The sequence below is a fragment of the Momordica charantia genome, assembly GCF_013281855.1.
Source record: "Momordica charantia cultivar OHB3-1 chromosome 5 unlocalized genomic scaffold, Mcharantia_2.0 BLBB01000005.1, whole genome shotgun sequence".
In the NCBI taxonomy this organism is placed as follows: Eukaryota; Viridiplantae; Streptophyta; class Magnoliopsida; order Cucurbitales; family Cucurbitaceae; genus Momordica; species Momordica charantia.
Window position 1 is genome coordinate 13506890 of NW_028275163.1, and position 13599 is coordinate 13520488.

General features: G+C 39.4%; 1 long non-coding RNA gene and 1 pseudogene across 1 annotated transcript; both read right to left on the reverse strand.

Moving 5' to 3' along the window:
* Positions 1-2595: 2595 nt before the first annotated feature.
* LOC148211362 (uncharacterized) lies at positions 2596-5661 on the reverse strand. The gene is made up of 3 exons (XR_015791056.1): positions 4937-5661; positions 4803-4842; positions 2596-2899 (listed from the first exon to the last, which is right to left on the reverse strand). It is a non-coding gene; the product is annotated as an uncharacterized LOC148211362 (long non-coding RNA).
* Positions 5662-12283: 6622 nt separating this feature from the next.
* LOC148211363 (secreted RxLR effector protein 161 pseudogene) lies at positions 12284-12793 on the reverse strand (annotated as a pseudogene).
* Between the last annotated feature and the right edge of the window lie 806 nt (positions 12794-13599).

Here is a 13599-nt window from a genome sequence, read left to right on the forward strand (position 1 = left end):
TTTGACATAGCACTAGCGTTTTGTTCTTGCAATCCCTAAGAATTTGGATGCCAAGGACATACTGAGCTTATCCCAAGTCCTTCATTTGGAACTCCGTAGCTAGCCACTTCTTTATGTAAGTGAGGTATCCTACATCATTCACAATGAGTAGATATCATCCACATACAATACTAAGAAGACTGCAGTATTGTTGATGATCTTCTTGTATTCATGTTAGGGTTGACATTTTTATGCATAAACATGTGTCGGTAGGCCTGTTTGACAACGATTTTGACCTCTTTCACATCATTATTTGCCAAAAAGGATTACATATTCTTAAAGTATAACATGTATAGAACATTTTTTCATAAAAGTCAAACCATGGTACTTTAGGAAAATTATGAGAAAAATGCGGTCAAAGTTGAAAGAAAATAACAGTTTGTTGTTTTTGCAAGAATTGTGCCTGGCGTAATTTTGGACACCAACTTTGTCAAAACGTGCATTTTGATTAATGAGGGGCAAGGAGGACATTTTCCATGTGTAGTCAAATGGGAGTGGTTAGGTGAGTCTCAACTCATTTTCACTTAAAAAGGTGGGAAGTTAAACAACTCCAACGACCTATATAAGAAAATCATTCCTCCAGTAGTAAATCATCATTTCCAAGTTTTTATCAACTTAATTTACTTTTTTCTACGTTGTAGAACTCGTTCTTAGGCTTTAGATTCAAGTTTCACTTGTTATTTCCACGTATTTTCATACTTTTGCTTACCGTATTGCTTTTAGTTCAAGTTCTATCTTTTGTCTACATTTATTTTGTTCTTCTTTAGTTCTTTAGCGAGATTACACTCCCCTCACGCTCGAGAAAGAAGAGGGTCAAGCTAGAACTCATTGTACGACTCATTTATTCGTTTTAATTCAATTAAAAATACTTCCTTTATGTTTTCGTGCATTTTATTTCCTTTAAAAATATTCTAAATTAGTTATCAACCTCTTTGTGGAATACCTTAGTCAAAATTATTTGATTTTCAACACGCTCGGGATTTGCCCATAATTGCACCTGACACTTTTTTGGGTTGGTTTCTAAAAACTTCTCTTTACATATTTTTTCCATTTGGCTAACGGGAACTTGATTTATACACTAAAGCTCAACACTGAGAAGGGCAAGTTAGGTAAAAGATTAGGAAACCAATATGGGATGTGACTTAGACATAAGCGCATAAAATATGGTTATAGATAACAAGCCCTCTGACCCATAATGCATATGAGTTGATAATTATTCTCTAGGATTGTAATCACACATAGACATGTAATTGTAGGCTACCCTAGCCTCTGCAACAACCAAAAGCGATTGTGAAAGAGTAGAACTCAATTTCCCAAGAAAAGATAGGATTGCACCTGGTGCATTTTACCAAAAAGGTGTGTTTTCCATGTTTTGCGTCAAAAATAAGGTAGGAAACAAAGTGGTTGAGTTTTATTAACTTGCACTTGCACGAGTCTCTAATCTTTTTAAAGGTAGAGAAAGTCCCAACAAGTTTTTGACGCCGTTGCTGGGGGCTTATTTTTCAAAATCATATTATTTTTAAGTGAATTGTTTCATGTGTGATTGTTTTATACCTCTATTATTGGACTGAATTGTTATATCTAACCTTTAAGAAAACTGTGTATGAGCACAAGGTCTGTTTGGTTGACATTTGATCCAGAGATTGAAAAAACCCTTAAAAGGATAAAGCGTGAGCAAAGGTTGAGAAAAAAAAAAGAGAAAATCAAAAAGAGAAAGAAGTTGAAGAAGTTGAAGTTGAAGTTGAAGAAGAGACCATCGATATGAATAGAAATCCCCAAGATCCTCCACCTCCACAAAATTGACCTGTGAACAGAGATATGGCAGGTGAAGGAGCAGCAAACCGAGTAGGAGAAGTGCATAATTTGATCCTTCTAGCAGATAACTGAGATGTGGCCATGTGGAACTATGTCACTCATGCGTTCCACAACATAAATTTAGAGATAAGTAATCCTTTACCCAAAGCAGCACAGTTCGAGCTTAAGCCAGTCATGTTCCAGATGTTGCAGTCGATAGCCAGTATGTGAAGGTATAGTCCTAGGTCACAGAATTTCAAGAAAAGGAACTGAGGTCGATAGGGCTAAGATAGACGTGATTGCCAAACTACCCCCTCCCACTACTGTAAAAGGTGTTAGAAGTTTCTTAGGACACGCGGGTTTGTACCATCGTGTTATAAAAGATTTTGTGAAAATTTCTAAACATTTGTGTCAGTTGTTGGAAGTGGATCGACCCTGTAACGCCCCAAGAATTTCACCATTTCCCAACAGGGACCGTTACTAAGACTACCTAAAATTTTCACATAAACATGAGAATTGTCTTCACAACAAAACTAAGCAATAAAGCTACCACGCTTCTGCTGCGCTACTCTGATCCTCAACACTCACGAGAGCTTGAACAATTAGAACAACACCACTAAAGATTTAAGAGAAGCTCACATCCTATACAGATAAACCATTAAATATCGACTTCACATCAACCAAACCCTTCAAGGAGACCTCTACTAACTATAAACCATCCACTAAAAGAAAATTAACATCTCGAATGACAATGGAGCAAAAACTTATTCAAGTATGATCAACTTAAACAAATGTACTCATAAATATCCTAATTAGGTTACAATCCCGTAGTTCAAGAAGCTAACACAATTAATACTCTAAAAAGAATAATGAATCGACAACCTTACAACATCCTTTAGACCATAAAACTAAACAAGACCAACCGCTAACAACTCAACTACACGATTAAATAGCCACAACTACCCTAACTAAAAGAAATTAATTGCATGCGGCATAACTAATGGTCTTTCCGATCAAGTCTCCTCCTCGCCATCACCATTCCAAGAGCTAGCTCGATACCTGCGAACTGGAGGGGAAAAAGAGGGATGAGTACAACCAGAGTACTCAGTAAGCAGCCCTTATCTGAAAGGTTACGCACAAACAGCATACTTATCAAGGAACAACGTGTCATGCTTATTAAGGATCAACACACACACATCATGCTCAACCAAATCATGAAACATTCACAGTCATGCTTTTCATCACATTATGCATTCAAACATAGACACATTCTATAAAATTCAGTGACAACCACAACCAGGAACACATTAAGTACCAGTACCAACCTCTAGTCTCCCTAACATCTCAAGTACCTCTACGTTTATCACAACTACTCTAGCCTTCCACAGTTAACTCCTTCGAGTAGAGTCGGCCCCTGACCATTTATACCCAGAGCCCCGACACTGCTCCATCGGCCCTCGACCATTTATACCCGAGGCCCCGATGACTTCACCATCTATTGGCCCTTGACCATTTATACCCAAGGCCTTGACTCTGCATCGACCCTCGACCATTTATACCCGAGGCCTCGATGTCTTACAATCTATTGGCCATTGACCATTTATACCCAAGGCCCCAATAGTTCTCCTTTCGAAAGACTCCTCGCATCGACCCCCGACCATTTATACCCGAGGCCTCGACGCTCATCTTTATCCAATATTGGCGTATCGACCCCCGACCATTTATACCCGAGGCCTCGATACCCAATTACTGACGTATCAGCCCTCGACCATTTATACCCGAGGCCCTGACACTCACTCATTCACTTCGTAACTTTCATAACTCCACATAACATTTCTAGCCTCCAACCAGGATTTCAGTACTACTTCCCTAATAACACCAACCACCACAACGCCCATCAACAACACCACCACTAGTATGATTTCAATGCATCTCTCAGCTCACCAACACAATTCAGCATGCTTCCACAACATACCAAATCTTAACAACAGCGCCACAGTGAGTTTAGTCATAACAGAGCATAGTCAACAAATTGCAAATGATTGGAGCCCAACACAATTCATCCAAACACTTAATATCCAACGTCCATATTCAATAAGCACTGCTAGATATACTAAAAACTCATGAGACACGCCAAACACTTCATACAAATTCAGACAACAAACATTCCCAAAATAAATCCACTTTAACGAACATTCCCTACAATCATACATCATTCTACAACAGATCTCAGCAGTTCAACAATACAAAATTCCCACTATTATCACCGACGGACATTCAACACTAACCAGGCATACAAAACAACATAAACAAGAGTTACACTGCACAACCACGTATCAGAACCAATATTAAGCATCATAAACAGCACATCGACAACCAAATAACAAACATCAACGCACGCACCCGCCCCCGTGCTACTACTTTGTTATGTCCCAAAATTCTCATAAGAGTCCTACTTGCTACTACGTCATGCCTCATGCATTAACAATCTCATAACAGTCCAATATGCGATACACCAAAATGATCATATGTAAAAGCCAATCAATCTAAAATAGTCCAACATGATCCAATAGCTCCAGCAAGCATCGTTCACAGAAAAAGCACAATCAACCACTTAACCAAAATATAATTGATGAATACCCAGCATACATCAAACACAACCAATTTCTCATAAATATTCAATACGCTTTCGAAACAACAGATTGTAGTACCGGTATACATATTTCATCATGAAAACCAATTAGAACATAACAACTATTCAATCATAGTCATCCAAGATTACTTGGCTACAATTTTATTTACACAACCACATAATTTTCCCAAGATATATCAACAGTTTTATGAACAATAACGTTTACTAAATGTTAACAACGACAAGGAACATGCAAATATCACACATGGGCACACGAGCAAACAACCATATCATATCAGCACACAACAACCAACCCCTCCAGTAAGAAACTACTTACAACAAAGTTCTAATGCGCTACCAAGTTCACCGAAGGGTTCCTAAATCCAAAAGCAAACCAAACTTGATTAGAATTCATGTTAGAAACACTTAGTTTGCATCGAAAGTGAGTTTAGTTGATCCGTTACCTACTACCTCACCATAAAACCTCTTGGGTAAGGAGTGGGTCGACGCCGAGGAGGTTCGGGCATCCAAAACTGAGTTCGAATGTCCTTATGCTTCTTGTTCCGATGTCAAAAGCGATGGGTAACTACGATTTGGGTCCGAATAGGAGTGGGTAACGTCGAATCAATGCCGGAAAGGGGTGGGTAACACTAACCAAGCTTCGTTTGGGTATGGGTCAACACCGAAAGTCACCGGGAGGAAGAAAACGCCGCAGATCTGGGCCAAGCACGAGCTGTTCGCTTCTGTCTGAGTCGGGGAGAGGTGCTGCAGGTACGGGGCGTCGAAGGACGCGACGTCGAGGGGAAAGCCGCCGTCAAGGCAGCCGGATCTGGCTAGAATCGAAGCAGTCACACGTCGCCGCCACCGGACTCGCTCGTGGTCTGCCCGAAGGTGTCGGATCTGGGCAATCGTCGTCGCCACCCGCCGCAGCTGCTGCTGGCTACGACGCCAGAGAGAAGGTCGTGCCGCCGCTGGATGGGTTGTCGGGACTGCTCGTGGACTTCGCCGTCGTGCCGGTTCGTCGGGTCTGGTGCAAGTGACGTCGGAAAACCGGTCGCCATCGTACCACCGTCGGGTCGCTGCTGGAATGACTTGCCTCCGCTGCTCGCCTTGAGAAACACCGCCGGAAACTCTGTTGTGGTGGGGCGTCGTTCGTGTGGCTCGGTCGCCGGAGCTATGGTGGCCGGCAGTAGAAATCGAGAGGGGGGGGGGGGCTGGCGGCTGCAACAAGAGGGAGAGGAAGAAAGAGGTCCTAGGGCTTCTTGTTTTTGTTTTGTTTATTTTTTGTAGTTTTCTTTTCTTTTGTTTTTAAACTAAAAGTCCAATTCCCAAATTAAAAGAAGGCCTATGGGTTTGAAGAAACTAAAATTCTACTTTCAAACAATATAAACTCAACGATCTTCAACTAAAACAAAAGTAAAACAAATAAATCTAAGGCCCGAAGCGAAAATCCTAAAGAAAACACTCCAGTAATTAAAATAAACTCACAACAACCCAAAATGAAATCCAGGCGGAAAAATTAAATTTCCAAAAGTTGAATTAAGTTTTAATTAAAATCTCTTTTCAAAATTTTAGAACTTAATTATCTAAATCAAACGAAAATAGACTTGATTCGAAATTATCCAAACTTAAAACTCCAAAATAAGAAGTTTCAATAATTTCACTTAACGAAAAAGGAAGTAATCCAAAGGCACAATTTTAAATCATAAAATAAACGAGTCAGAGAACGCGGGGCGTTACAGACCCTTTGTATTTTATAAAGATTGTTTGAAAGCTTTTGAGACACTTAAAAATGCACTTAGCTCAGCACCTATCATAATTGAACCAGATTGGAACTTGCCATTTGAACTAATGTGTGATGCAAGTGATTTAGTTGTAGGTGCGATGTTGGGTCAAAGAAAAGGTAAAGTTCTTCATTCTGTTTATTATGCAAGTAAGACCTTGAATAGTAGTTAATTGAACTATATTGTGAATGAGAAAGAGCTTTTAGCTGTTGTTTTCGTATTTGATAAATTTCGTTCATATTTTATTGAGACTAAAGTGATAGCCTTTACTGATCACTCTGCATTAAAATACTTGTTTGCTAAAGAAGAAGCTAAGCCTAGGTTAATTAGATGGATATTATTGCTACAAGAGTTTGATTTAGAGATAAAAATAGAAAAGGAACAGAAAACCAAGTAGCAGATCATTTGTCTAAGCTGCAGTCTTCTTTGCAGCATGATAACTTGGAAATTAAAGATCATTTTGTTGATGAGTATCTGTTAGCTATTTCTGAAGTCTCGTGGTATGCTAATTATGCGAACTATCTAGTTAGCAGTATAATTCCTAATGTTTCGAGTAAGCATCAGATAAAGAAGTTCTTTCATGATGTTAGGTTTTATAGATGGGATGAACCTTTCCTGTTTAAACTGGGACCTGACAATATTCTTCGCAGGTGTGTTGCTGAGCATGAACAGAAGAAGATTGTAACGCCCCGCGTTACTCAGGTTAGTTTACCTCGAGTCTATAGGCCTCTTTTCTTAGAAATTATTATTTTTATTTAATTTCATTGTTCATTTCATTTTATTTCGAGCTACTGTGGTAATTGTTATGAGTGTTGAAGTGTACTTACGTATCTAATTATTGTGTAATGAGGAAATTGTTTTCTCTATAATTGTTCTGGTCCGTTGGGCCCAAATTAAGTATCTAAGGAAGTGGGCTTTTCTTGTTTTAAAACAAGAGGGAAAAAGAAAAGAACCTAGCCCAAGTGGGTCCCTTCTTGTAAAACCAAAAGAAAGGCAAGGAGAAAACCCTAGCCCCCAAAAAACCCCTCCCATTCGTGAACCTCTTCTTTTCCCCCCGTTTTAGTTTTCGTTTTCTTTCTTCTACCGGCGCCTCAACCCTCCCCGAAACACTTGACGGACGGCGACCACCGGCGGTTTTGACAGCAGCAGCAGCAGGCGACGGCGCGGCAGGCGACGCGGCAAGCAACGGCGACTGGAGACTCCAGGCAGCGGCGTTGTGCGGCGTCGGGTAGCAGCGAGTGCACGATTTTCCTGTAGCAGTAGGTGTGCGCAGGTGACGGGTAGCAGCAGTTCGCGGACGTCGGGCAGTAGCGGTGCGCAGGCGTCGGCAGCAGCGGTGCGCGGGTGTCGGGCAGCGGCGGTGGTGCGCGGGCGTCGGGCAGCAGCGGTGGTGCGCGGATTCTGGTAGCAGCGGGTCCTTGCTGCACACAGCGTCGTGGGCATCGTTTTGATGAGTTTTTACTGCTAAAATAGTCCGGACAGCAGAAGTTTCCGATCCCGGCACCTACCCATAACCATTAGAGGCTCGATTTACACAACCCACATTTATTCGAGTTAGGCCTGAGTTACCCGCACCTAGACGAAGTCGATTTTTGCGGTAATAGACATTGCAATATCTCTTAGAATGAATTTAGACGGCTGGAAATTTTGTATTAATTATTTCATTGTCTATTGTTGTTTAGGTGGTGAGTTGACGCAAGATATAGGAGCATAGCAGTGTGTAAGTAGCACCAGGGGGCGAGTGTGTGCGTTATTTAGTGTTAACGGAATGGTTTTGGTGTTGATTTTTAATTAGAATAATTTATTTCGTGCATTAGAAAGTTGTTACCCTTGGTTTGTGAACTCTTAGTGATTATCGTTGTATTACGTGTTACTGTTTTCATTGCCAGACATAATGAGAATGCATGATTTCTTGTTGTTGGATGTGATTGGTCAGTTTTGATTATTGTTGTTGGAAGTAGTTAATCCATGACGTTTGTAAACATGTCGGAGACGAAATGCATGTGTTGATAGCCTGTTATATAGTTTTATATTGTTTTGTTGGAAACTGCTGAGTTAGTGTATTGTTTGGTACGAAGAAAAGCATGCTGGTAAAAAATTGAGCTGTGAATTGAAATGTGGAAGACTTACTTATAGGTTGTCTTTGGAGGATTAGTGGGAATTGTCACGAGTGACGGGTCGGGTTAGTGGTTCGTTAACCTGTGGGGTGTCTGAATTGAAAATGCATACTAGTCACATGGTTATTCAAAGCTTTGAGTGGGTGCCTTGGGAATAAATGGCAAGGCCGAACATCAGATTTCTATGGAGAAGTATTGGGGTCTTGGGAATAAATGTCAAGAACCAATACGTCGGGTAGTCATCGGTACCTTGAGGATAAATGTCAAGGGCTGGTGCACAGTTCAAGGCCTTGGGGATAAATGGCAAGGTCGAACTTCAAGCTTCTGTAGAGAGGTATTGGGGCCTTGGGGATAAATGGCAAGGTCGAACTTCAAGCTTCTGTAGAGAGGTATTGGGGCCTTGGGAATAAATGTCAAGGGCCAATACGACTCGAAGAGTTGGACTCGGAGGACTAACATGTAGTGGTGCTTATGAGCAACAGTTCAAGACCTTGGGAATAAATGGCAAGGTCGAACACCAAGTGTTGTAGAGGGAGGTCGGTATCTTGGGAATAAATGTCAAGGGCCGTTACGCCTTGAAAAGTTAGACTTAGAATACTAACATAGGGTGGGAGTGAGCGTTAGTTCAAGTAGGGACAAAGGCTAGTGGGTCGTGTGGTTGGAGTCCCGGAAGTCTAGGCGTTGGGTTGCTTGTATGGAAATGTTAATCTATTATTATTATCTCGTGCTGCCTATCTGTTTGTTCTGTTATTGTCCTCATTTGATGTGGTTGTGATTACGAGCGTGTTGTGGTGTTTAGTTAGGGTGGGCTACTTACAGAGTATTTTATGTACTCACCCCCCCTCTACTTTAATTGTTTCAGGTGTGAACCGGGTCGACCGTGGTGATGACGTGGAGGAGGTCTGACTGAAGAGGGATCACTAGCTGTGTTAGTTAGGCTAGGGAATAATGTTGTGCAATCCAGACACCGTTAAAATCTTATTGCTATGAAATAAAATGGGAATTAGACATTGGGTTAACTCAAAGGACACTTTCTCTTATTGCTTTATGGGTATTTTTACTATTCGAATTACTGATGTATTTGGGATTACGAGACAAAACGATTATTTTCTTTTTATTGGATTCCTGACCACTGAGGCGGGTGTTATCTCATGGATATTCCATTATTGTGTACCTTCATTTTGTATGTTGGATTAGGAGAACATTGCATTTCTGATACCTTAAATAGGAGGGTTCAGTAAGCGTTATAGGGCCGTTACTTCGTTAATCTTATCAGAAATTTGGGTCATTACAGAGATTCTGGAGGCGTGCCACAAATCACCATATGGTGGACATTTCACTGGGCGTAAAACTGCAACAAAGGTCCTTCAAAGTGGTTTCATTTAGCCGTCCCTATTTTAAGATACTCACATATTCGCTCAAAGTTGTGATCGCTATCAAAGATCAAGTAACTTGACAAGGAAATATGAGATGTTGTTAAACCCAATATTGGAAGTATAGTTATTTGATGTTTGGGGCATTGACTTCATGGGTCCGTTCCCACCTTCATTCAGTAAGAATTACATTCTCTTGGCTGTTGATTATGTCTCAAATGGGTTAAGGCTTTTTTGTGTAGGTTCCAAATCTAATTTTTATTTTTGCATTTGAATTTTCCCAGATCAAGATCAGACTCACGTCAAAAATTGCACCAGGCGCAATTTAAGAAGACAAAAATTTATTTTTGAATTTTTAGCATGATTTTCGTGGGTTTTATGTGGGTTATGTTTAAATGGGCTTTGGGTTGTTTTTAAATCAAAAAGAGGCCCAACACTAAACTTTATTATGTTTTTAAATGATGGAACTTTAGACATGCACAGCGGAAGCTAAGGATCACAATACACTTAATTAAGCAATTTAACTAAAATAAGCATGCTGGAAAATATGATGAAAAAGGTAAAGAGGAAGGTGATTAACTTTATACCTTTGAAGACCTCCACTATAACTTCTTCTTCTAACTCAATGGGACCACCAACGGCAAATCCGTGCTATTCTCGGGTTGATGAACACGGTTGTGGGACCGAATTTTGAGTGAAAACAAAGGGAAAGCACTAATGGCTAGGAGAAAACAATAGAAATTTGAGTGGAAAAATTAAGCATTTATACAAGGAAGCATTAACCTTCTCCTAGTAATCTTCATCACCTATATAAAGACCAAACCCCACTAGCATCTAAAATATAGGTGTCATTGCCTTGAAGAAACACTTCAAAAACCACTAGTTAGTGGGAAAATCCAACTTTGAAGTTGGATTTTCCCACTAACTTGATTTTTAAATAAAACTTCTATAAAACTAATTTTTATAAAAACAAAAATTGAAATATCAATTTTCTATTAACACAAAAACCAAGCCAAATTAATATCTCATATTAATTGGTCTTTGATACCTAAGTTTGATTAATCACATTAATCAAATTACAACTATTTTTCATGCTTTAAACTGATTTAAAACTAATTTAAATAAGTCATATTCTCCATAATAATTAATTCTCAATTAATCATTAAATTATATATTATATCTCATATAAAATACAATATTTCCTAAAAAACCGAATTTGTACACTTCAAATTCTTGATTCACCTAGTTCATAAATTTTATCCTTTATGAGCTAGCATGGAGACCCGATGAACATACAGATCATGGGCTCCAATGATTGAGACTAACCGGTCAAACTCTTTAACTTAGTTGATCAACATTCGTTAACTAACCGGACTGTCCACTATAGCTTGTAGATGCACTCCCCTCACTGTAGATATATTTGTGTCCAGTCGATATAACCGTCATCGGTAAGTTGCTCCTTCGCAGGCCGTTCGTAACCTCAGCTAGGTCAAAAATCGTTTTACCCCTAAGTTACATCTTTTCTCCTTAAGTACCACTATCCCTCTAATGAATAATTTATTTAGGATCAAAACACTAAATTCAATTCCTCTCGGGCTAGTGAGAGGATGGGGCCCCTTATTCAATACCCGGGATCAGCCCTTAAGGGAACAACCTCTCTAATATCCCTAAATCAGGTAGAAGTGAATTCTGTCTAGCTAATTCTATTCTCCCAACTATCTACCCAGTCTTATCCCATAAATGGGAGGCATATTGAGCAGTGCTGATGAGCTTACTCTCACCTATGCAGATCAAGGGAGAATTCTTAATAAATAGGAGTTCATAGACGGCTCAAGATTTAGATCAAGTTATCTAGGTCATCCATATACGAAATTAATCAGTGTTATCCGTAAACGGTGTTAATACGTAACAATGATTATTTCAGGGTCAGTCTTACACAATCTCATTCTGTAGAACACCCCCGCTCACATGTTTCTACATGAACGAATCAAGATCACTTCATTTATGACACCTTACAACATTTGTAGCAATCATAGAGCGGGCCGTATTCAATAGTGTCTCCATGAAAAAGTACCCAACTTGATCCATGTACTATAGACTGTTTAGGCTATTTATTTGAACTTGATCCAGTTTATGTCTCCACATAAAGTCCAAGTACTCATTATAATAGCCAAGGGTTCATAGTTTATTAAATTTATAGTTATTAAAAAATAAGTTCACTTTCATTTAACAACACTTGTCTGAATAACCTCACATTAATGTTCACTATTTACAAACTACGAGTTTTAGGACAAAATACCGAACAAACTCCCACTTGGACTAAAACTCCTAGTGGGTCTGCAACATGGTTGAGTTAAGTGCGAGAAATGTAAATACAATAAACTAGGGCACCTCATACCTAATTTCTCCCACTTGCCCTATTTATTCTAATCGTAGTCCTAAACTCTTTCGGTGACTCTAAAAAACACTAGCCAGAAGGGCCTTCGTAAACGGATCAGCAATGTTGTGCTCAGATGCTATTTGTCTTATATTAACGTCTCTTCTCTATACAATTTCTCTGACGATATGGTATTTGCGCTCAATATGCTTTCCGCACTTATGGCTTCTTAGTTCTTTGGAGTTCTTCACTGCCCCACTGTTATCGCAATACAAAGTGATGGGCAGATGTATGTCTGGAACAGCTTCTAGATCATTTAGGAACTTTCTAAGCCATACTGCTTCCTTGGCTACTTCGCATGCAGCAACATATTCTGCTTCCATTGTGGAGTAGGCAATGCAGCTCTGCTGTATACTTCTCCACACTACTGCTCCTCCATTAAGAGAGAACACCGATCCTGAAGTAGATCTCCTTGAGTCTATATCAGTCTGAAAATCGGAGTCAGCGTATCCAGTAAGGATCAGATCCTTATTTCCATACACGAGCACATAGTTCCTTGTTCTCCGAAGATACTTAAGAATATTTTTAGCGGCAGTCCAATGGGCATAATTGGGATTGGACTGATACCTACTGACTATCCCTACTATAAAGAATATGTCTGGTCGGGTACATAGCATTGCATACATCAAACTCCAGACTACTAATGCGTAGGGAACGTCTCATATTCTCAATTTCTTAAGGTGTCTTAGCACATTGTTCCTTCGACAGATGTATTCCATATCTGAAAGGTAGAAGACCTCTCTTGGAATCCTGCATCTTATACTTAGACAACACTTTGTTTATATAAAATGTTTGAGACATAGCTAGCATTCAGTTATTTCGGTTTCGAACTATTTGGATGCCTAGAACATACTGTGCCTCTCCAAGATCTTTCATTTGAAATTGGGTTGCTAGCTAATTTTTTATGTCAGTGAAATATCCTACATTATTCCTAATAAGTAGGATGTCATCTACATACAGAACAAGAAATGCTACCGTGGAGTTGATGATCTTTTTGTAAACACAAGGTTCATCAATATTTTGTTTAAAACTGTAAGATTTGACCGCAGCGTCAAATTTCATGTTCCAGGATTTGGATGCTTGTTTTAATCCATAAATGAATTTTTTTAGTTTGCAAACTTTTTACTCTTGACCCTGTTCTACGAACCCTTCTGGTTGGACCATATAGATACTTTCGTCAAGATTACCATTCAGAAAGGCAGTTTTGACATCCATTTACCAAATTTCATAATCATAAAAAGTGGTAATGGATAAAAGTATCCTGTAACGCCTCGCGTTCTCTGACTCGTTTATTTTGAGAGATAAATAGTGTCTTTGGATTTTTTTTTCGTAAGCTGATAACTTTAATTCTTGGATTTTATAGTTTCTAAATTCTAATTTTTGCTAAATTAGAATTAAGTTTAATTTCATTGAATTAAGATGA